The sequence below is a fragment of the Halichoerus grypus genome, chromosome 12, assembly GCF_964656455.1.
Source record: "Halichoerus grypus chromosome 12, mHalGry1.hap1.1, whole genome shotgun sequence".
Taxonomy (NCBI): Eukaryota; Metazoa; Chordata; class Mammalia; order Carnivora; family Phocidae; genus Halichoerus; species Halichoerus grypus.
Window position 1 is genome coordinate 23,410,672 of NC_135723.1, and position 24,488 is coordinate 23,435,159.

At 37.6% G+C, this 24,488-nt stretch overlaps 1 protein-coding gene across 10 annotated transcripts in view; it reads right to left on the reverse strand.

Annotated features, from left to right (window-relative positions):
- Window positions 1–24,488, reverse strand: part of MAGI2 (membrane associated guanylate kinase, WW and PDZ domain containing 2) — a 1,322,716-nt gene that overhangs the window by 228,943 nt on the left and 1,069,285 nt on the right. The window lies entirely within an intron of this gene.

The following is a 24,488-nucleotide window of genomic DNA, read 5'->3' on the forward strand; positions in this document are numbered from 1 at the left end:
TTCCAACACCCTAACTGTGGGCAAAAGGATACCAAGATGTTGGCATAGCCCTTTATTTCTCAGAAAGAATGAAAGACTTCTTAATCACATTTTATAATTTCATTTCTGTGACCCGGTGCAGATGCCTAATTAAAAGCTTGGTTAAAAAAAAAAATTATGCCTAATCAGCACGCGTCCAACAATTATTCACTGGCAGATGTGAATTAGTCCAGCGATCTATTTACATTTCCTTTGTGTTTGGCATTGTGTGGTAAGATATATTTAAATACTTGCATTTTACTTTGTTGGAAAGGAGAAAGAAAAGAGAATTTAAAGGCATTGATTATTTGCTGATTTGGCAAAGATGAAACAACACTTCGGATTAAAACTAGAAGTGAAGCCGCAAAAAGAAAGCATAAAAGACTGTTTTTTGCAAAGCTCCAAAGAGCAGAGGCTTTCTAAACAGCTTGCTCACTTTAATTCAGTAACATGAAATGGTCAGTGAATCTGTCATTTCTCTAAAACAATGTAATGAATTTTAAACAAACAGAAAAAAGACAAATATGTTATCAGAGGGATCCTATAAAATGAAAATGGGTTCTTACATCTAAAGAGAGCTTATGATTTCACTGGAAGAAAATAAAAACAAAATAATTAAAAAATCTACCTTAAAACCTTGGCAAAATGAAAGTTTATGAAGGCAAGATAAAAAAGTAGAGTCCTTGTCCTCTCCTGTGTGTTAGAGATACACACGAGGGCAAATGCATCACACAAACATGCTCAACCACACCCAACCCCCTCTGAAAATTCAAACTACAGAAGTACCTTGTAGGGGAAGAGTCATTTTACATGGATAGTAAGCAACTTGCATGCTTATTTTCAAACAGCGTTAACTGTATTCCTGAACGAGCACGATTCTTTTTTTACATAAATGGCTCCTAGGGGCCAACGTGGCACGCTCATCCCCACCTTCTGAACTTACTCCAATACAGTATCAAATGGCTATAAAACCTCCCCTGAAATGATGGGGGACAGCTGGCTGGGGGGAGCTGGGAACTGTGCATGGACATGCTTTCCAACAGTTTACTCAACCCACAACTGTGGATTGCCAGCCATTCTGACTGAGCAAGAAAAATGAGTAACAGGGAGAGATGAAAAGGACTGGGACATCCATCTCATTTCAGACTGCTGCCTCCTGCCAAATGGTTTCAAGGGTTTGCGACCTGACCGACGGACGTACCAATACACACTTTTGAGGCAGGTCGAAGCAGTGTTTTTTAGTCAAAGGAAAGTAGAATTTAGTTTTTGATACTGTGAAATTGACATTAGAAGAGGGGGAAATAACCTATTTCAAGATGCCGGATAACATTCTGCGATGTTGTTCCCTTGAATTGCTTTTGAAGAAAAAAAAAATAGACTATCTGCTCCAGGGTGAGCTGGGTGCTGTCTTAAGCATCCAGACTGAAGGTGAGGGATGTCTATTTTGGGGCCGTTCGGCCATGGAAGCTCTCACCCCTAGATCTTTATCACCCTGTATGGTATTTCTGCAAAGTGTTCTGGCTGGTGCCTCCACGGCAAGCCAATCAACAATCCCTAACTGGTACTGTAACATTAGACGATGTTGATCTACTCCTTCACTCCCCTCATGTGAAAAACCGCAGAGCCCCTGCTGACTTGCTGAAACAGGGGCTGCCAGAATATTTCTCCCATATGGACTTCTGAACCGGTGTAGCATTAAGTTGCCGAGCTTCATAAAATGGCTGGCAGAAAGAACAAATGTGCCATGCTCAAAATGTGAGTGTATACTGCATGCACACGGGTCCAAGGCTTGAGGAGAGAGCGCTGCTAACTTGTTAAGAGGGAAACAGACTTGGCAGATGTGAATCTTCACTGACAGACTTTGATCGTTCAAACTTGGATGCTTTTATTTCCAATTTCAGTTTCTGAAAGAGCAATATTTTATACAAGTATCAAGAAGTCAGTCTGCTCATTGGGCCATATACACCAAAGATTGCCAATTAAAAATCCCTCAAACACATGGCAAAGGGGAGGAAGAAATTTTGTCTTGGCTGCACTAAAAATTTGGCATCCAGAGAAAGATGGTTACTATCTCATTGATTTATGTGGAGAGAAAGGGAAATCAATATGGTCTCTTATAATATCAGACATCTAAGACTTCCTCCATTGGGTGTGTATCTCCCCATGACCCTTTCTATGCCAGACCCTGTACACAGATTCTTTCGGGGATGAATAATGTCACTAGTCCAGGAGTTTCAGGAAAATATGCAGCACTTTCCCTGCAGATAATGGGAGATTATTCTATTCTCAGATACAACAGACAAATGGCACAGAGAAAAACAATATAATCCCCTGCTGTTCCCAATGTTACAATTATTATACCATACTGAAATTGATTGGAATAAGTCAGCAGAGAATCATCCTCAAAGATTTTATTTTATTTAGTTTTTTAAATATTTATTTATTTATTTTTGAGAAAGAGAGAGAGAAAGTGACTGTGCTCCCAAGGGCGCATGACTGGGAGTGGGGTGGGTGGGCGGGGCAGACGAAGAGAGAGAAGGAGAGAAGCAGACTCCCTGAGGAGTGCAGAGCCTGACCCTGGTCTTGCTTAATCCTGGGCTTGATCCCAAGACCCTGAGACCGTGACCTAGTGGAAATCAAGAGTAGGACATTTCCTCGAGGATTTTAAACTGTCCCTCCCTCTACCACCACCACTGAACATATATCTATGTGAATAGATCCAGGTTTCTATGTTACTTTGCTCACTTAAAGGTTACAATACATTTTACGTTCCAGTCAAATATAGTTAATGATAAAGTCAGAAACAATGAAAATTTCTTGCTTTCTAAACTCAAATCTAGTAATAATTTCATAATTATAATATTAGCACTTCATTTTATTTCAAGTTCTTGCAAATCATAGTAAAATGCAAGAATCATAACCACATAGTCCCAGATTAATTAACTGAAAAGTAAAAGTCTTACATAGCTTCTTGATTTTTGGTCCAGATAATGCAAAAACAGTCCATTAAATCCTTTCTACTGAAAAAATACATTTTTGGAGGTCACAGAGCAATGACCAAATTCGCTAATAATAAAGCTACTATTTATGTGCTAAGAATAGTAAAACTGTGTGCCCAAAGCTCTGCCAACCACTTTAGAGACTTAATCTCATTTAATCCTTGGGATAACCTGATGGAGAATATACTATGCCCATTTTGCAGAAGTGGTCATAGCTTAGAGATACTAAGTATCACATTTGCAAAGTAGCAGAGCTGCCTCAATCTCTATGTTTGGGGTTACATTCAGGCCTGTGTGTTAACTATATGCATGCTTGGTTATATAAATTTATGAAATTTCAAGATTCATTTGATCTGTTTATTTGGCATTTCTTTTTTTTTTTTAAAGATTTGTTTTATTTATTTGAGACAGAGAGTGCATTTGTGAGCATGTACTGGGGGGGTGGGCAAAGGGAAAGGGAGACAAGCAGGTCCCCGCCCCCTACCCCCCCACACACTGAGCACTCACCGTGGAGGCTTGAGCCTGAGATCATGATCTGAGCCGAAATCAAGAGTCAGAGACGTTCAACCGACTGAGCCACCCAGGCGCCCCTGGCATTTCTTAAGAATTATACTACAAGTTAATCATGTGGAGCTTGTTTACCTAATTTCACATTTTGACTGCCTGAACTGAATAGCAATTTTGGCATAATGTAAACATACATGATATTTTATGATGACATACCAGTCTAGTTTTTATGCACAACTTGTAGCCCACATGAAGAAATCACCCAAATATAGAATTACCTATATTTGAATGGGCTAGTCAGCTGCCCAAGTGTAAAGGAAGTACATCAAAACAAAATACAGACAAAATAACAAGCTACAAAAGAGGACCATTGAGGATATAACTTTGAGGTCATAAACATCTAATAAATACAGGAAAAAAAACAAAAATAGTTAAGGTATTTTATGAGATGTTTAAGCTTTGAAAATCTGGCTGTCATAAATCCCAAAAGACAGAACTAGTAGGAATAGGACTATGTATCCCAATTAACTGAAATCAGGGTGGATAATTTGAATGGACCCCAGTATGGGAGGGGCAACCTCATTAGCTAATATCTAGAACATAGGAAACATTTAGTTGTTGCTGCTTTTTTTTTGTACATTGTATTTTCTATTTTAGTTACACAGACATGCTAACTTTTCTACATAAACAATAATCGATGATTGTTGAAGGCATGTAATTGTAAACCATTTGCATTTTGACTTCTACTCAGGAAACTGACACAGAGAAAGCATAAAGTCACACTTGATTACATAATTACTGGCCTATGGAAGCAAGAGATCTAAGGATTTAGTCAATGAATAATATAAAAATACAGTCAGGAGATCATAAATATTTATTACTACATCAAAAGTCTGCTAGTCAATCTTTCAATAATTCCTTCAGCATAAAATACTTGAGTCAGGATATTGGAAAAAATATTAATTAAAATTCAGACTTAGCTCTGAGAGGATAGGAAATAGGAACTATATCACATATTTTCTGCTATGAACTGTCTTTATCTAATTTTTGTCTTAGTTTTATTTTTCCCTATGGGTTTGATTGTAGGTTCTTAAGTTTATTCGCCTACTAAATATGCAATTATCATGTTAAATCTGACAAGGCATTTACCTGCTTTGTGAAGAAAGATTAAAGCTAAGAAGAAGAATTTTGTTTTTTTGTAAAGGCAAAGCAAATACTAAAATAAACTCTAGTACCTATTTTACTTAATTAAATATTTTTCTTTGTTCAGCCAAAATGTTCTCACAGATTCTTTACTAATTTTTTTAAGTTAGAAAAGATGCACTACACTATCTTTAACAACAATAACTTTACTAACTGTGGTTGATTGACTCAACATGTGCAAAAGATAATTGTAGTTATGAGACATCTTGTATATCCTCTGTATACAAAATATTCATCTTTATTTTCAATACCCTACAAACTAGAGAAATACTTAAAATGTTAACTTTGTTATCTGTGAGAATGATCATATCATTGACATGAGTGAAAATTCATGGTGTGCCACCACTTACCACAAATAATTTGGTAAACTCTAGTGGAGGGGGGCGCTTGCAAACACAGAGGTGAGGGGCTAGAGATACAAATTTTGGAGTCACGACCATAGAGACCTAGGTCCTAAGCTTTTACTTCCTGATTTCTTTTGTATGGATTTTGTATTCAAAATGATTTTCAACCTCAATGCTTTCATTAAGCAGCAATTAATTAGTTCTTCTATTTTCACTAATTTAACTATTAATGAGAGTTTTTTAATCAGCATGGATTAGCCAGTATAACCCATAGTAGGTTAATGTATTTTTAATCATAATACAATAATATTGATGCTTTAGTAGGCATGCAAAAATGTTTATGGGGTCCCTACCGTGTGCTCTGGGAAGGGCCCAACAGATGCAACGATGAGTCAGAGACAGTCCCTAGCCTTAAAATACTATTAACTATAACTCCAGCTGGCAAGAAAACTAGCATATAGTTTTCATGGATAAATGTGTGGTTCTTTTTCAGTATTTCAGTGAAATATTAAAAACAAGCAGTGCTCACCAAAGTACCAAACAAAACAAAATTAAAGAGAGAGAGAGATGTTTATCCTTTAACTTTGGGGTAATATAGAAAACAGCTATCTTTTTCTCATTTATTTCTCATTTATTTAGTGGGCATCCAGTATAGCATCAACACGGAGTAAGGGATCAAGAACATTTGCTGTAGGCAAAAATTTGTAGCCATGCGATATCTTTAAAAAGTATGAGCTATCCAAAAGCGCAGCGAGTTGGGAAACGGTGCTAGTCTAGTAGAAAGGGATATTTCCAAGGAAGTACCACTTGAAGGAGGATGAAGATTGGGGTGGTGGTCTGCGACTGGGCCAGGGAATGCGACAGGGGAGGTGGTCTCACACTACTTTATTAGTTGACTTTTGCTCTTTTATTTTTTAATACAGCATAAACCTTGCACAAAATCACATTCTTTGGATTGATCACAGTTCTTCGGTTATGGGATTATTTTTCCTAGTGACTCAAATTGTGGCATCACACATCTCAGTTAAACACATAAAGATACAGATCATGTCAGAATAATTTAGACTAGATACAGTCAAAAACTATTTGCCTAGGGGATGGTTACAGTTATCCCAAGAGGACAAACTGGTTTGTCTGATCTACAGCTTTGTGGGTTAACTGTGGCCCACCATGCTGGATACTGTGTGTGTATGTGCACAGATTTATAATTGAATTTTTATTCTCTCAGGGTTTCAGACACAATCTTATTTTACTTACCTGTTAAATGTTACACATTTATTGCACTGTGCCACTGAGACATTTATTTAATGTTGGGTTAAGCACCTGGTTATTTTCAGGTGAAAGATGAAAAATAATTGTTCCTGAGTTTTAGCATGCAGAAAAGGTTATATTTTTCATCAATTTCCCCTATTCATGGTCTACTAACGTGAATTAAGTACGCTAAACAGCCATTGGCTTTTAAAATATCCCTTTAAGTGAGGTCTTCTGGGTTACTCTGCTGAAAAAGATTGATTGCTATTAGGCCTATCACAGATGCTATGAACTATAGCAATAACCACGTTGGAATAGACATGTATTCTATAGGAGACTCTGACCCATGATTTAATCAATTATCTGAGTAAAGCTCAAGCTAGATCATGATTCTATAAAAGAATTGCATTGCCATTCTATGCCCTGTGAGCTGGAGGGTATTGCTTTTATAAAATTTAAAATATCCTTTCGGAGATATATAAAATTTAAAGTCATTTATTACAGACATGACATGCTAATGAGGACATTTTAAAGCAGTGGTCAGGCAACTCAGGCAGCATGCACTTCATAATTTATAGGTATATTTTATTTATTCAGGTTAACAAAGGATGTGTTTGGCACATTATTAGACTGACCTTGTTTCTTGGCAACTACTGTCTTAAAGTCTCTAGAGCTAATTCCATTGCCAGCCATTCCTTTCAAGGACGGCTTGTTATTATTCTCTTGGGAACAATTAACAGACTGTCGTACAGAATAACATGTACTTTGTCCTGAAATTCTTTATTGAAAAAGGCCCCCAAAATAAAGTGGTTTCAAACTTTGACTCTTCAGACTCTTAATGTGAGAACTTTTTTTCTGTACTTAAATTTTAGAATGTTCAAATATTATGCCAACACATTGGGCTAAGGAAATAATTTTAAAAGGAAATGTAGATCGTATCTTAAAGCTCAGTTTCAGCTTAACCTTCTACCTTATTTCCATTGATGTCTACTTTGCTGGACAATGAGATCTGATGCTCAATTTGACATGAGCATCGGTCAAATCATAATAAAAGATGCATTTTTGTTTAATATTTGGGACTTACTAAGGCTGCAAATCAAACAGAGGTATTATAGATTCCCTGCCCCCCTCTTTTTAAAAGTCAACAAGGCTTAAAATCAACAGGATTTTCTAGCTAAATATTCTAATTGATCTAGCTTTATCAAATCATTTTGCATTATTTTATTTTAGGATACAATCTCATTTAGGTGGCAAGATCCTGTTAAAGTGATTATTATAAAATGAATTTATTTAGTACTTAAACACAGAGCTTGATTAGGAACTGTATACAGAAAATTATATATCACAAAGTTCCTCTTTGGTATAGTCTAAGGCAAGGGTCAGCAAACTTTTTTCTGGAAGAAGCCAGAGAGTAAATATTCTTGGCTTAAGAGCTATATGATCTTTGGAGCAACTACTCAGCTCTGCCATTATAGCACAAACCCAGTCACAGACAATATGTAGATGAATGGGTTTGGCTGTTGCAATAAAACTTTATTTCTAAACCAGGCAAGTGGGCCAGATTTGCCCAGATTGTCATAGTTTGCCAACCTTTGACTTAAGGGGAGGTCATGGCACAATAACTAGCACTGCTCATGGGGCTTTGGAAAAAATTTAGAGATTCCAGGTGGTATCAGAACCAAGACAGGGGAAATTAAAGTTAGAGTGTGTCAACCACTAAATGAGTTCAAGTCTTCAGGACATTAATTACAATATAAAGTTGATCCAGCACCATAGTACACACTTGATAGTTTACATAATACTTTTCCACATACCATCTTTTATCAGGAAGATTATTATGTCTATTTTATACAATGGATATTTTATAGAATAGATAAATTGCTTTGAGTAGTGATTGTTGCCCAAAGCCATTAAATGGTACTAGACTCATATCCTGCGATTCCAAGTATTCTGAGTTTATTCTCTTGAAAGAACTCACAGTGAGCTTTTTTTTTTTTTTTACAGTGAGAATTCTTTAAGAAATGAAAGTGAATGGGAGAAATCCTGGAACATGAATGCCAGGCAAGTGGCTCATTTTTTAAAAGGAGAAAGTGTTTCTGGAAATCATAAATAGGTAAGTAAGACTTGTTACTCTTTTAGAACAGATTATTAGAAAAATTGTTCATGAGCACTTTGAAAAGAAATGGACAATTACTAGCAGCCAGCATGGGTTGACTAAAAATTAAGCATTCTTAGTTAAGAAATAACTTAGTTATTAGGACATTCCACAGACATTGAGCATTGTGAGTTTAGCAAGACATTTAACAAAAAAATCTTTGATGGAGATAAATTGGAGAAATATTGCCTGGAAAATACCTCAGGATAATTTATATATATTTTTAAAACACTTTACTGAGGTATGACTGACATGCAAAAAGTGGTACATATTTAATGTATACAAGTTGATGCGTTTGGAGAGAAGTATACACCTGTGAAACCATCCCCACAATCTATGCTAAATACATATCCATCATCTTGAAAGTTTTCTCCTTATTTATTATTTTTGTTTACAGAAAATTATTTAATATTATTTCTTTTAGGATAAGAACATTTAACATAAATTCTACTCTATTAGCAAATTTTTAAGTATACAATATGGTATTGTTAATGATAGGCTCTATGATCTATTGTAGATCTTATCTTGTATAACTGAAACTTTGAATGCTTTGACTAATACCTCTCCGTTTTCCCCTCTCTCCCTGGCAACCACCATTTATAGTTTTTTGAATAGCAGAAACCACATAAATTGATAAATGGAGTAATGTCACCATGCCACTGGACTCTAAGTGTGACTGCATTTAATGTGTGTGTCTCTATCATCTATCTATCTATCAATCATCAATAGATCATACTTGAATGAATAACAAGAAAGTGTGTCCATTAAATATGTAAATTATAAATCTGGGAGAAGTGAATAAAAATTAGAAAGGATCTTAGATTTGAAAATGCAGACTGAAACCAGCAGATAAAATGTAATACGTATAGATATAAAAAGTTGAGCTTAGATTTTTTAAAAAAATGAAAAGGAGTAGAAAAATGACACCCTGATGACTCCTCGAGGGACGTCAAATAAAGGTCACAAGGAAGGAGATTTTGATTCAATTTAAGGAAGAACATGGAGCAGTCATGACTCTGCCATACCGGGAGAAACCATCTCACATAGCAGGACGGTGGGAAGAGCCTCAGAGCTTTAGAGCAGTGCTAGTCAACCTCTCAGGTTCACACAGATCACCTGGGGATCTTGTTAAAAAGCAACTCCTGATCCAGTCAGTCTGGGCTGGGACTTGAGATTCTGTATTTCTCATAAGCTCCAGAATTGCCACTGTGGTGGTCCATGACTGTCCATACTTTGCGTGGCAAGGCTTTCCGGAATGGACTTAGGGGTCCTACAGACCTGGCTCCATCCCTACTGCTGAGTGTCCTGAGAACTACTTCAGTGTCTCCATCCCATCTTTGTGACCTATTTCAATGGAGATAATAAAACCTATCTCAGGACTCTTTATCCTCACAGGAGGATTAAATAAGATTAAATATGCTAGCACATAGTAAGTACTTAGTAGGTATCAACCTCCTTCCCACCTTCACTTCTTCATCATTAGATATATCTGAACTGAGGTGGGATGACCATCTTTCAAGAGTTCTGAAGAGATTTCTGCATTTTGCGGGTCTCTTACAGACAATATGAAGTTCAGCGGCTCTTCCCTATCCTTTCCTGGCTTGAACTCTAAAGAAGACAGACATAAATTTGGTATCCACTATTAACTGCCACTTCACTCACTGTCACTTCCCCACACCTCCCACCCTTGAAATTTGTCTTTGTGACGGGGGTATTTGAGGGTTGATCATAGGGCAATGGACCTCAGGCTTAACGAGGAGCTGTTTTCTCCTCCACAAGGGAGATAGCTACCCCAAATCCCATTGACTACTTGCTCCTGCAGCATCATGTGTCAGAACCCTGGGCATTGCTACACTTTGCCCTCCCCAAGAGATCGTTCTGCTTCCAGCTTAAATTCCCAGAAGCCATTCTGAAGCCTACAAGCTCACCATTTTTCAGCTGGTGTTTAGGGCCGCTGTTGGGTTTGATGACTCCTTCAGGTGTCCTGTGTGAGGCAAGTCCTATGCTTTTCAGCATTTCGTCTATTGATAGTAGTTAAGCACTATCTCTTCAAATAATGACAGCTCCTTCCATTGGAGCCAATAGAGCAAGAATTTTGTCTGCATTGTGTTTGTGCTCAATTAAACTACAACCATAGCCTCAGTGGAACGCTCTGGACACGAATACATGCACACACACACACACACAATGACACAAGGACTGACTTTCCCCCCACTAAGAGTGATGCACAAGGGACCATGGGTCAGGTTCCCTTCAGCTGGCTCATGCCTATCAATTTGGGTTCATCAGTTCCTACCTGGCTTCTCTCTTTTTCTTCCCGTAGCCGCAGCTAAAATGCCCTGAGGGTTCATTTAATTTAGGCTGTAATTCACCTGGTTTCTGCAGTTTTGAGCCCGATGTTCAGCCTGGGCTCTCTTGCTGACTAAATGTACTTTTAAAGAACAAGTTTCTAGTTCTCTTTTGACATTTTAAAATTGAAAAACAGCCGATTCTATTTTAATATAATTAGAGAACTGTGTAGTTTTATCTTTAAATTGCTATCCAGTCTAGGATGCTCTATCCCTGGGAACTTTGGACAAATACTCCTTTATTCACGTGTCCACTCCTCTCTGCTCTACCCCCTCAGTGTCTGGGCTAAGGAAAGTGTAGCTCCTCTTTTCCTGAGAAAACCTCATTTCCTGTCGGGGAAAGCTAGTCAGGCTTATTTGGCCAGAAGTCAATGATGTATTTATCAGTCTTTAGCTGATCTTCTGAAGTGGTATAGTCTCTTTATGTATCTTTTCCCTAGTTAATTCAGGCATGGCTTTTCAGACAGAAGGGAATAACATAGTTTACTGAGCTCTGGAGTAGATCACTAGCTCAGGACATGAGTTCTAATTTGGCTCCAATTGGGGTTTGGTCATCAGCGGAGAAATGTGGCTGCTTGTCATCAAAATGGGAGCAGAAACCATCATTTGTAGGGCCATTAACTAAAGGACCTTGATTATATGGTAGACTGATCTTCTTACTTCCCCCCAAAACTATATGGCTTGAGTTAATGGCCAGGAATTTATCTGGGCAAAATCATGTTCTGAATTCCACTGCAGAAATAAGTACAGAAAATATACACGAAGAATAAAATGGTTTACAATTTTTAAAAGCACACTTTATAGTTTAAATTCGGATAGATATGGGCTAGGTGCTGGAGAATAAACAAGTTCTGGCCAACTGGCTACGGACACTCAAAATGGTTTAATAGCCTGCAAGTAACTGACAACTTACAAGACAGCTTTGATGAGCCGGGGCAAAATGAACTCACCGAAACCATTCTTTCCAGTGCATGATTTTACAGACATGTTTAGTTCAACTTGCACTCCAACAGATACCAAAACCTTGGAAATATAGAAACTGTTGGCTATGGGGGCAGAATAGACATTTCAATCTACTCTTAGAACTCCTTTGTATTCTTAGATTTTTGGTAAACTAGTTCCATAATTTTGGTGAATTATTTCACCTCTCTGAGTCTCTATAAACGAACAGCACAATTTTTTGAGTGCCTACTATTTGCCAATCATCTTGTTGGTACTGGGGATAAATAAAAATAGATGGTGCTTATTTTATCCCTGTTATATGCCAGGCTGTATGCCAGGCATTGTGCAAAATCTTTAATATGAATTACCTGACTTGATGCTCCCGAGAACCTTATGGGTAGAATACTGTTACTCTCCCTGGAGATACTATTGTTATGCCCTTGTTTAGGAGAGGAAATTGAAGCATGGAGAGGTGAGTAACTTGCCCTCAGTCGCCATGGCCTGCACGCCCAGCCACACATATAACTGCCGCCCAACACTCCAAGTTGAGCAGTGCTACTTACACTTTAATATGCTTGTGAATCATCAGGCTATCTTGTTAAAATGCAGTTTCTAATCAGGACATCTGGGGTGGGGTCCAAGATTCTGCATTTCTGACAAACTCTAAGATGATGCCGTATCCCGCTTCATGGGTCATAGTTTGAGTAGCAAGGCTCCAGACCTGCAGTTCATACCCTAACTTGCACATTAGAAATATCTGGAAGGCCTTGAAAGACTTCTATGTCTGGGCCACATTTCACACCAATTAAGTTAGAATCTCTGGGGCTGGAACTCAGGCATGAATATATATTTTTAAGGATCCCTAAGTAATCCCAGTGCACCACTGCTGTAAAAATCAATTTAGGAGCTCAATATTTTTTTTAATTTTATTTTATTATGTTATGTTAGTCACCATACATTACATCATTAGTTTTTGATGTAGTGTTCCATGATTCATTGTTTGTATATAACACCCAGTGCTCCATGCAATACGTTCTCTCCTTAATACCCATCACCAGGCTGACCCATCCCCCACCCTCCTCCCCTCTAAAACTCTCAGTTTGTTTCTCAGAGTAGGAGCTCAATATTAGTGTTAAAAATAATAAAATAATAAAATACAGTGCGCTGCATTTGTAAGCTAAGTACTATCCTGTGAAACTTTTTATATCAGTTGTATGTGTATGCGTGTGTGTGTGTGTGTGTGTGTGTGTGTGTACTGGGTTCATGGTATACTGAATATTCCTTATCGTGGGTCAAAGTAACAAATATATTTTTGAAAGCTATTCTCTATAAGAAATATTATTTATTTCTTTTTTCTCTTCCTCTCCCTTTCTCTCTTCCTCCTTTCCTACCCCCATATTTTGTCTTATTCTTAAAAGGATTTAAGGGAGATTACAAATATACACACTTCATTAAGATATTAGTCTTGTGCACAAGAAGCTCAATGTCCAATAGGGGAGTCAGACATTTTACAATCCAAAGGGCTATGTGCTCGATAGGATATATGATGAGATTTCCTGAGAGCTACATAAGGAATATGGTGATTTGCTATCCAGCAGATTCAGGTGTCACAGAAGAGTTGACACGTGATCTGTGTCCTGAATAGAGATCTGGCAAGTTACAAGGAAGGAAAGGAATTCTAAGAATAGGCATTCCTCGTGCCTTATGCAAAGTGAAGGCACGGTCTGCATTTCACCTGCAGGATTAGGGTAAATTTGGAGATGGTGGCAGTAATGCAAATCTGTGCTGAGATGAAGTGTCGTGAGGTTCTGGAGAAGGTATTTACAAGAAAACATACGCTGGAATGGCCAAGAAAAGAAAGAAGCCAGAGCTCAAAGCTGGAGAAACAGAACCAAGAACTGGTTCTAAAGTGAAGGAGGAATAGAAGGAGGAGGAGCTAGAATAAGAACCATGGGGTCAGGAAGAAATGAAATCAGGTACTGGCAGTGAAGAGAAGTATGATATTGGTTGACATGAATGGTTTAGAATAAAAAAAAAATGGCAGAATTCCTGAACATCAGAGCTTGTGTGGGGTTCATACCCAAGTGGACAGGTGTCATGGAAGAGAAGCTGAGAGAGTTCATGGTAGCAGGGAGGGAATCAGAACCATATAAGGCTGTGATGTAAGTTGTGACTTTGTAGTGGAAGACACGGTATGCCAGACTAAGGGATTGCTCTTGTTTGTTTTATAATCCTGCAGAAGCTTCAGAGGTTTACATGAGGGAAGTGGCCTGATCAGCTTTTTTTAAAAGATAAAACAATCTGGAGATGAAGTGGGGGTCTGCAGCACAGAATGCCTGCTACATTGATGGAGTTAACACGCAGTGAGGTCCTGAGGCAGCAGCTAAGGAAGGAGAGGGGGATTTTTTGTTTGTTTGTTTTTTAAACTGCAGATCCAACGTGAGGCTCGAACTCACAACCTCTAGACCAAGAGTCTCCTGCTCTACTGACTGAGCCAGCCAGGCACCCCAAGAGGAGGACTTCTGAAGAGGAATTGTCAATGCTTACTGAATGTGGAGTTAAGGCAGAATGGGAAGTTTTGGGAACCAGTGTTTAGGTTCTAGCTTGGGAAACGGGGTGGATAAACATGCTATTAGCCCAGACCAAGAATTCAGGGAGCAGAGAAATTGTGGAGAGAGCAGGCTAGGTGTAAGGTGTTTATGAGATGGAGTGCCTAGCACGTGGTAGGAAATTCTGGGTCTAACAGAGAAGGAATATATCTTTTCTTGATCAAAAGAAAGAACGAGGGGGCTGGAACAGATAACCTCTAAGATTTGAGGTCAAACCTACCATATTAGACAGGCAGCATGGAAGGGTGTGGTTAAAAGAGCACTGAGAAGTTGTAGTTTTCAAAAAGTCATAAAGGGAAGCTGCATAAATGAAGATGTTCTTAAAAGTCACCCGAGTGATTTTTCAACATATATATAGTTTCTAAGGACACAAAGCAGGACTGCAGTGTACACTATAGCTATACAGTTTCTTCCTGTAATCATATTTTAGGCTAGAATACTAATTTTGGTTTCACAGAAATCATTTAAAAGTGTTATTTATTTTTTATAGAGAATGTTTTATGTATGTGTGTTATATGTTTTATTATATAAAAAGCCAATCGATGTTAAGTAGAGTAGATGTGACTACTAATTGACAACTTTTATAGATTCAGCATCAAAAAAGCTGAAAAAAGTAGTTACCTACTCTGTTTTCACAATTTGGGGATTTGAGAGGAGGTGTGTCTAAAACATCTTCCTATCAGCATGTGCTCTAGACTCAGTAAAACCCAAAGTACCCAGATTATCATTTAGACAAGAGAAAGGGAAGAAACTATTATCCATACCATCATCTTCCTTTCCATGAAATAAATGTTCAAGATAAATCCCAGTGGCTGAATTTTCAGTGTGAGTATATTGTCCCAAGTGCATGAAACCACTAAATAAACAGAAGAGGAGTCGTTGCCAGGGCTGTAAATCCAGCAATGCTTTGCTCATTTCATGGAATGGATCATTTCAGTGGGAATTCTTCTACCATGAGACAGGCAGATTCAACACATAAATTTAACATGACAATGTAATAATAGGCTACATGGAAAATAATGTTTAAATAATAGGATCATGCCTTGTTCCAAATTTAATCCATTATTCATATCTTCCCATTAAACATCAATGTAAACAGAATAATAATGTTAATTCAAAATTAAAGTAATTATGTACTGTTTAAGTTCTATTTGATAATACACACATCTCTCTCTCTTTTTTTTTCAATGCTTTCTCTTTTCCCTGGTTCCTTGTTTTAATTCTCTCAGCAGTGTTTTCCATTTTCTCTGTTTTACTAGTACTTTGTAAGTATTTTAATTATGTGTCATTCTTCTTACACTGTCCTTTAATTTTAATATTGTATTTCTTTTAAAAGCTAAACTATGAGTTTCCAGGGGGAGGATTCTGTGCCATTATTGCTGAATTAACCAAAAGACTAAGCATAGCACCTTGGACATAAAATTTCAGAAGAAAGAATTTGATTTTTAGTATTCCAAATAAGGGGAAACTCAAAAATAGTCATCAAGGGAAAAACAAGAACTTTGTTAGGGTGTTCTCATCCTGGTTTCATTACTTGGCATGATTTCTGTGTTGATTTCTATACAAGGGCCACTGTCTTCTCAATGCCTTGGAAGTTTGAAGGTCTTAATCCTGTTCTGTGTTTCATATTCATTTTTGTGTCAGAGTCCAACACTATAAGGCATCTATGTTTGTTGGGTGAATAAACTTAACATTTGGAAATGTTTTCTGCCTAAGAATGAAGATCTTAGGTTAAGTTTGGAAACACTTAGCAGATAGAGTGTTTCTCTTTTTAACTTCTTACTAGTGCACTGAACTCTTGCCTCAATGCCATCAATCAGCCAGCCAGCCAACCAAGCAGCTAACTAACCAGTCAACCAACCAACCAACCAACCAACAGGTATTTATTGAACCTCTACTATGTGCTCAGCACTATGTTAAGTACTATGAGGGGTATAAGGCATGGTTCCCCTCATTAAAGAACTTACACTATTCAGTTATATGTTTGTCAAACTGAAAAGATTTAATTGTATTTAATGAAGTTTTCTGATACTCTGGTGAGACCAATTGGATAAGTATTTTGTGTCAAATACTGCTTGACAACAAACAGGTCTTGGATTTCTTCATGAGGTATATTCATTTTCAACTACTCTAACTCATCAGAATAGAGCACATTATAATTTTTCAAAGACAGTCACCCATTTTATTTCTGTTGAATATCTTTTATTTGTCAATGACAAAATAATAACCCTCATGTTACTTTACCTTTCTACCTATACCCTTTTCCACTCTATGGCTTTTAGTTTTTGTACAGTACTTTAATATTTATGTAAGCCTAGTTCACCATACTATTTGATAATGCAACAACTAGTTCAAGGATGGTATCCATGCTGCTGGTTTAGAGAAAGTAAGAGTATCAGAAAGATCATGTTGACAAGTCTGACTTTTTTTCTTTTCCAGCTGCTTCTACCTTTGATTGGTATGTCCTTGTCTACTTTGTAACCATAAGATTGACTAGACTATGTGAATACACCTCTAAATATGCCTCAGTTTGTCTCCTAGGACAATGTGGGGGAAAAAAAAACCCTGAAAATTTGATATCAGAATATTCATCCATTGAAGACATGATGGCTTCCACCCAAATTAAGAAAATTTCACATGACCACTGAGGGGGCGAGGTCTTATTCACCTTCCTTAGCTTCATCTCACAGGGTTGGTCACTATCTCCCTCAAGCAAGTTCTTCACTTGGTTTCCAAGACACCACTTTCTCCTGGCTTTCTATCTCAATGATTGCTCTTTGAGTCTCTTTTTCTGTATCCGTTTTCTGGGACCTTTTCTCTTCTCTGTTATACCTACTCCATGGATTATCTCATTTGTTCTCATGGATTTCAACATCATCTATATGTCAATGACTCTCCCTCAAATATATATCTCCGGGCACAATCTCTCTTATAAACTTCAAGCTCAACTATTTAGTCAATACCAACATGTCCCATAAGTGATCTCAAATTTAATGTGCTTCTCCCTGAGTCTTCTCTAAGTCAGTAATTGGTACTATCATTCAGGACAAAAACTTCTGAGTCATCTCTGGTTTCTCCGCCTTTCTTACTCCCACTGTCCAAAAAAACATCAGCCAATCTTGTCGTGGATAACTCCAAAATATATAACTAACCTACCCACTTCTCACTATCACCATTGCCACTAGTCCCAGTCAGCATGATCTCTTGCCTGGAGTACTCTAATAGCATCCTAACTGGCCTCTGCTTTTCCCTTCCCCCTGATAGTCTATTCTCAACATAGGAACCAGAATGATGTTTTAAAAATGCAAATCTTATCACTTTATTTTTCCATCATGTTTAGAACAAAATCCAGAAGCTTTACTGTGGCCCACAAGGTCCTCCATGACCAGCCTTCGCTACACTGGCCTCCCTGCTGTTCTTCTATCAGACGAAGCATAATGCATCTTGAGGCCCTTTGAACTTCCTGTTCTTTCGGCCTGGTATGCCTTGCCCCATATCATGTAGGTCTCTGTTCAAATGCCCTGCCCTCAGAGAGGCCTTCCTTCAGCATTTTATTCCCTTATTCTGCTTTATTTTTCATCACAGCATCTCTGGCATACTACGAAGTCTCTCTTTACCACTAAAATACTCCATCCACTGTGGTTTGCCATAATTATGTCTAGACTAGTGTTTGGTACATATAAATTTTTTTTTGGTCAATAAACTGATAAATATCATTTATCAGTGCAGGAATTGGTTCAGTCCTTTCTCTCTCTCATCCTCCAAAACTGAGTAAACTTCTAGTGGTTTTGGAAATGCTTGCTTAGACATTAGAGGGAACATCAAAGTTCAAGTGAACACAGAATATTTGCAGAATGAATACCTATCTCCTAAAATGGGCCAATCTAGGAATTGTTGCCAAGCAGCCACAAACAGCCCAGGCAGCTTGGTAAGGGCTCATCCAGCAAAGCACAGCTAAGTATATTTATGGAAGGAACAGTGTTCTACAAGTGCTATGGAGAACAGGTAAAAAGTATAGGAGGCTAAACAACTTGGGCTAGTTCCTTAATCTCTCTAAGTCTTAGTTTTCTCATACATTAAAGGAGGCTTGTGACAAATATCCCGTGCAGGAGAATTACAAATAGTTTATGTAGTTATGTGAGGTGGTGGAACATAACTCTCCACTCTACTAACTGTGGGATACACAAAGTGACTTCCTTCCGAAGAGTACAGTACAGAAACAGGGAAGGAATAACCTTCCAGTGGAGAAATCTGACAAACATGACATTATCCAGGTGATAAAGATTAACATCAACAAGTGATATCATGTTGATAGTATATACTTTTGATATGATGTGATGAGAATGGCGCTCTACTTTTGTGGTCTTCCTCAAAAAAAAAAAAAAAAAATCCATAACCCTGGTATAATCATGAGGACAACTTCAGACAAATCCCAGTTGAGGGACATTCTACAAAATACCTGACCAGTACTCATCAAAACTGTCAATGTCCTCAAAAACAATAAGAATCTAAAAAACTGTCACAGCTCAGAGGAGCCTAAGGAGGCATGACGTGATGACTAAATGTAATGTGGTGTCCCGGCTGGGATCCTGGGTCAGAAAAAGGACATTAGGTGAAAGCTAAGGAACTCTGAATAAAGTATGGACTTGTGTTAATAATACTGTGTCAATATTGGCTCATTAAATGTAACAAATGTACCGTACCATAAGGTGTTAATAATAAGGGCAATTAGGTATGGGGTAAATGAGTACCATCTTCACAATTTTTCTGTAAATCTAAAACTGTTCTAAAATAAAAAGCTTATTAAAAAGAAAAAGAAGGCTCATTTGTGATGATTAAAGTAGGATAATAGGGGCCCCTGGGTGGCTCAGCCGTTGGGCATCTGCCTTCGGCTCAGGCCATGATCTCAGGGTCCTGGGATCGAGCCCCGCATCGGGCTCCCTGCTCTGCGGGAAGCCTGCTTCTCCCTCTCCCACTCCACCTGCTGGTGTTCCCTCTCTCGCTGTGTCTCTCTCTGTCAAATAAATTTAAAAAATTAAAAAAAAATAAAGTGGGATAATATATAAGTTCTAAAACTTTAATACATATTTATAATTTTTTATTGGTTGCTTACTTAAAGAATTAGTCATACTTAAATATAAATACATGGAAAGTTTAAGTAGGCCCCATTACGTGAACTATGCTGCTCCTAACAGCAACAATGTTGCTAGCCAGTAAGAAGGGTATGGGAGTAAGAAAAGAGATACCACACAGCAATGAAAACTAAGGATTGTAAACATTACAGGATGTGAAAAATGCTCATGATACCATGTTTGGTTTTAAGTAGACACAAAATTACATGCACAACCTGATTATGGCAGTTTCAGAATAATTGGGAAGAAGTGTGAAAGATCCTAACAGGTTTTTGTTAGGTAGGTGGTTCTTCTCATTCTTTCCGGTTTCCTGTATATTATAGAATTACAGGATACTATACCCATATTCTATAAAATACTATTCTGTAGTATAGTATTTTACATGCAAAGACAAATGTAATACAAATCAGATGTATATAAAAACACAACAGTTAATTTAAAAAGTATGGCAACTTTGCATTTCAGTATATTCAACACAAAGTGACTGAAGTCTTTCTTTTACATCAAGAGATCTTTATCTGGGGTTCTGGATAAAATTCAGGGGGTCTGTGAACTTGGATAAGGAATGATTAGATCTTAATTTTCAGTTACTTATAACAGAAATATAGCACTTCATTTTATAATAAATGCTTACAACAAACAACAGTGGTATAGCAACCGTAGGAATCACACATAGTTTCGTATTATATTATAGTTTTTGCAGATGTCTTGGAATAACTTTAATGTTCATCACTATTGAAATTACAATAGTAATTAGATGTGTTGCTAGACCTTAATATTTTAAAATCAATAAGGAATAAAAATGTTACTAGATCACAGATTTGTATTTTAAAAATAGTTGGTTAATAACATATCAACATCATTGTTTTCCTATGATTTAATATTATGCATTTAAAAAAATTAGTTCCAGAAGAATCCATAGGCTTCACCAGACTGCCAAAGACAATCATGGCTCAAAAAGTTTAGGGGCCTGATTGAAGAAAGGCTGAAAACAACACCATACGGTAATTTGAAATTTCATGTTGTACCTCTCAATGAATTTTTATTTGAGTGAAAAGTGAGCTTAGGAGATGTCCTCCACAGCCCATGGTCACAACAGGTAATTAATATCCAGGCTATGCACAGGGAGAAATCAATACTTTTACTGAATAAAGGCATCAAAAATGGTTGGAAAAGTTGATATGCAAAAGATATTTTCTATACTTTCCAAATTTAAACCATGGTGAACACTGAGCATGAAGAAAGAAATTAATTCCCCAGGGAACATGGCAGAAATATTTTACATGGAAATGCCACAGATCCGAGAGCAACTGCTTTAAAAACCTTCTACCTGTTTTGCTATGCATTTACAGGTTTCCTTCACTAAACGCACATTATTTAAAGTCACTTGGAAAAGAATAACAAAATTTCACTTCCTGCTTTTTAATGGGGTTTTGCCTGCTCCTAATTGGGAAACGAGCTTATCACAAATGATCAGGTTATGATGATGACGGCTAAAATGTATTGTTTCAGTGTACTCAGCACTTTGTCAGGACCAATTCTCACAATACCCCTAAAAGGTAGGAATCAGTGTCATGTCCATTTTAAAGATGCAGAAACTGAGGCTCAGACAGTTCATACGGTGAGTGATTGGGCTACGGGTCAAACTGGTCATTGTGATTCCAGACACCCAAGCGTTTAATGATGATGATGCTGTATTTCCATGGGTGCTGATAGAAAAACAACAACAACAACAACAACAACAACAACAAACCAATTCCTGGAAGACAGAACAGTTCTGGCTTCTGTAGCTTTAAGATGCCAGCCCTGAAAGCAGTGCATAAGAAAAATCTGGGGCTAGTAACCAGCAGCTGGAACAGAAGCCAATGAAAGAAATATGAAGCTTTCAAGAAAGATCAGTGAATTTCAGAGAAAACTTCCAAAGCACAGTCAGGCAGTGAATCTCCAACAAAGTGTCTCTGACACAAACGCTCTTAAGACAACCCACAGCACAAACATATTCCCCAGAAGAACACGGTGCTGAAAATTCATGAATGCACATGGTGGGTCCAGGCCTACTAGTGACTCAGGCAACGCGAGAACCACCCAAAGACTTAGAATGCAAACCCATTCTATGTATGCTTGCCCTTTGGAATGCAGGACACTTCTGCCCCAGACATGATTTGAGAAGTTAATGTGAAACAGATCTTTCACACTCAAGTTTGGTTTTTCTTTCTCTCCTTGTTTCCTATTCACTTTTATATTTAGGCTCATTAGTTGGCATCTTTTCATTTTTTCTTTTGCCCAGTGAAGTCTTCTACTAACTTCCTGGGCATTCTCTTCCAATATCAACCACATTAGCTTTATGCTACATTCTTACATTGCAAAAAATAAGTATGCTATGTTTATATATATAGTGTAGTGCATAAGACCATGAGTTCCAGAGCCAGAGTACAATGAATTCCAGTCCTAGCCTCATTGCATTCAGGCTGGGTGACTTTGGGCAAGTTATTCAAACTCCCTACACTTAAGTATCCCCATCTGTAAAATGGGGATGACAGTAGCCTACCTATTCACAGGGTTATCATGAAGACTAAATGATCTTCAGACGCTTAGAGCACTGAGCACAGTGTCTGGCACATAGTGAGAGCTACCTAAGTGTAAGCTGTTATTACTATCGTATTTCCTAGACTATAAGCTTCATCAGGGAGGAGAGCATTTTACTTGGAATAAGAAAAAGACAAATACCATATGATTTCACTCTTACGTGGAATTTAAGAAACAAAACAAATGAACATGGGTGGGGAGGAAAGAGAGGCAAACCAAGAAACAGACTTTATAACTATAGAGAACAAAGTGATGGTTGCTGGAGGGGAGGTGGGTGGGGATGGGCTAAATGGGTGATGGGTATAAGGAGGGCACTTGTTAAGATGAGCACTGGGTGTTGTATGTAAGTGATGAATCACTAAATTCTACTCCTGAAACCAATACTACACTGTATATTAACTAACTAGAATTTAAATAAAAATTTGGGGAGAACATTGATATTTTGACAATTATTGTATTCATAGCATCAAGCAAAGTCCCTGATATAAAATAGGTGTCCAATGAATATTTATTTAATTACAGTAAATATTAAGCTGATTCATCTATCCCTTCCTATTTCTTCTGCTTTATTTTTTATTTTTAATTTTAATTTTTATTGAAACATATTTGACATATAACATCGTGTAAATTTAAGGTGTACAACATGTTAATTTGATATATTTATATGTTGTATATGGTTGCCCTTGTGATAATTAACATTTCTGTCACATCACATAATTATAATTTCTTTTTAGTGGTTGGAATAAATAAGATATAGTCTCTTAGCAAGTTTGATGATCATCATACAATGTTGTTGTCTGCATTCATTATACTTGTATTAGATCTCAAAAACTTATTTATTACTCATTACAAGTTTGTACCCTTAAACGACATCTGTACTGAGTAGCTCAGTTGATAAGAGCATCAGACTTTTAATCTGAGGGTCCAGTGTTCAAGTCTCTGTTTAGGGATTAAATTTAGCTTTGTATGGGTGATTTAATAGTGAGCATAGCTACCTTCCACTTTAAATTTACTTCCTCTCTCATTTATACTCATCCAGTTGCCAAACTCAGTAGATGATGGGAAAGTTCTCATTTTTATAGTAAATGCCTTGTTCCCATCCTTAAAACAGAAGGAAATAAAAAATACTCAGAGAGCAGTTTTTCATACTTAATTTCATTCCAAAACATCTAGGGAATTTAATTTGTCGCCAAGTCTTCTAATGCAGTGAATATTTCAAATTTTAATGTCCTAATCTGCTGGCCAGGTGACATGAAAAATACTTCATGTGGAACACATCCCATTTGAGATCAAGCTATAGATGACCTTTAATGTCACTTTCTGCTCCCTCTCTATTCTGCTTCTGGGCTCCACAAAACCACACTGGTTTCCTTTAGTGTAAACTAAACAGCTTCAGTTGGGTTCTCATTGCTGCCATCCATCCATCCATCCATCCATCCATCCATCCATCCTTCCATCCACCCAACCACTCATCCATCCATCCATCCATCCATGTTCACAAGTACTTACTACATCTCAGGCACGGTCCAACTTGGAGGACATAGACACGAAAGGGAAAATCCCTCTCTTTAAGGAACTAAGTGGGACACAGACAAGTAAACAGGCAGTCCTAAATGTGCGCTGGAAGCTGTGGCGAGATAGGGAGAAGCCTAACTTAGACCAAGGAGGCTAGGAGGAGGAGACTTCCTGGCATAAGTAATATTTGAATTGAGTCTTGAAGGATAAGTAGAGCTTGGCCTTGCTAAAAAAGCTCCCTCTTCCTCCTACACCATCTGGATGTCCTCAAAGCATTGGAAACTCACCATATTCAAAATAATAGTTACCATCACCTCTTCAGGCGCCCCACATATTTATGGTCTCTCAGATGAGAGAATCGGCACTCTCTTTGTCAACCTCATCCTTCAAATCCAGTTGTTTGTAAAGTGCTGGGCAGTCAGCATTCTTCTCATGTCACTCTTAGTCTTTCATTTACTTTTCTTTTTTGACTCCAACCTTGATTGTCAATCTTAACTCTCACAATTTTCCAGTCAATGCGGAAGCGCTTGGTAAATGGTAAAACACTATGCAAATGTTAGTGGGTATTATTCTAATTAACACTAATTCTCTCGGTTATCTGATCTACTCCTGTGGATTAAAATACCATCTATACGCTGAGAAGTTCCAAATCTATATTTCTAGCTCTGACCTTTCTTGAGATCCAGACTCAATATCTCTACTTGGATATCTAAAAGGCATTTCAAATTTATCATCTCCAAGATGAACTCTTAATTCCTCCCCTTGTCCAATCTGCTCCTTTCATATAGCCTTCCCCATCTCAGTTGATGGCAACTCCATTTATACAGTTGCTCTGGTCAAAATCCCTGAATTCTTCCTTGACCTCTCCCTTTTACTACA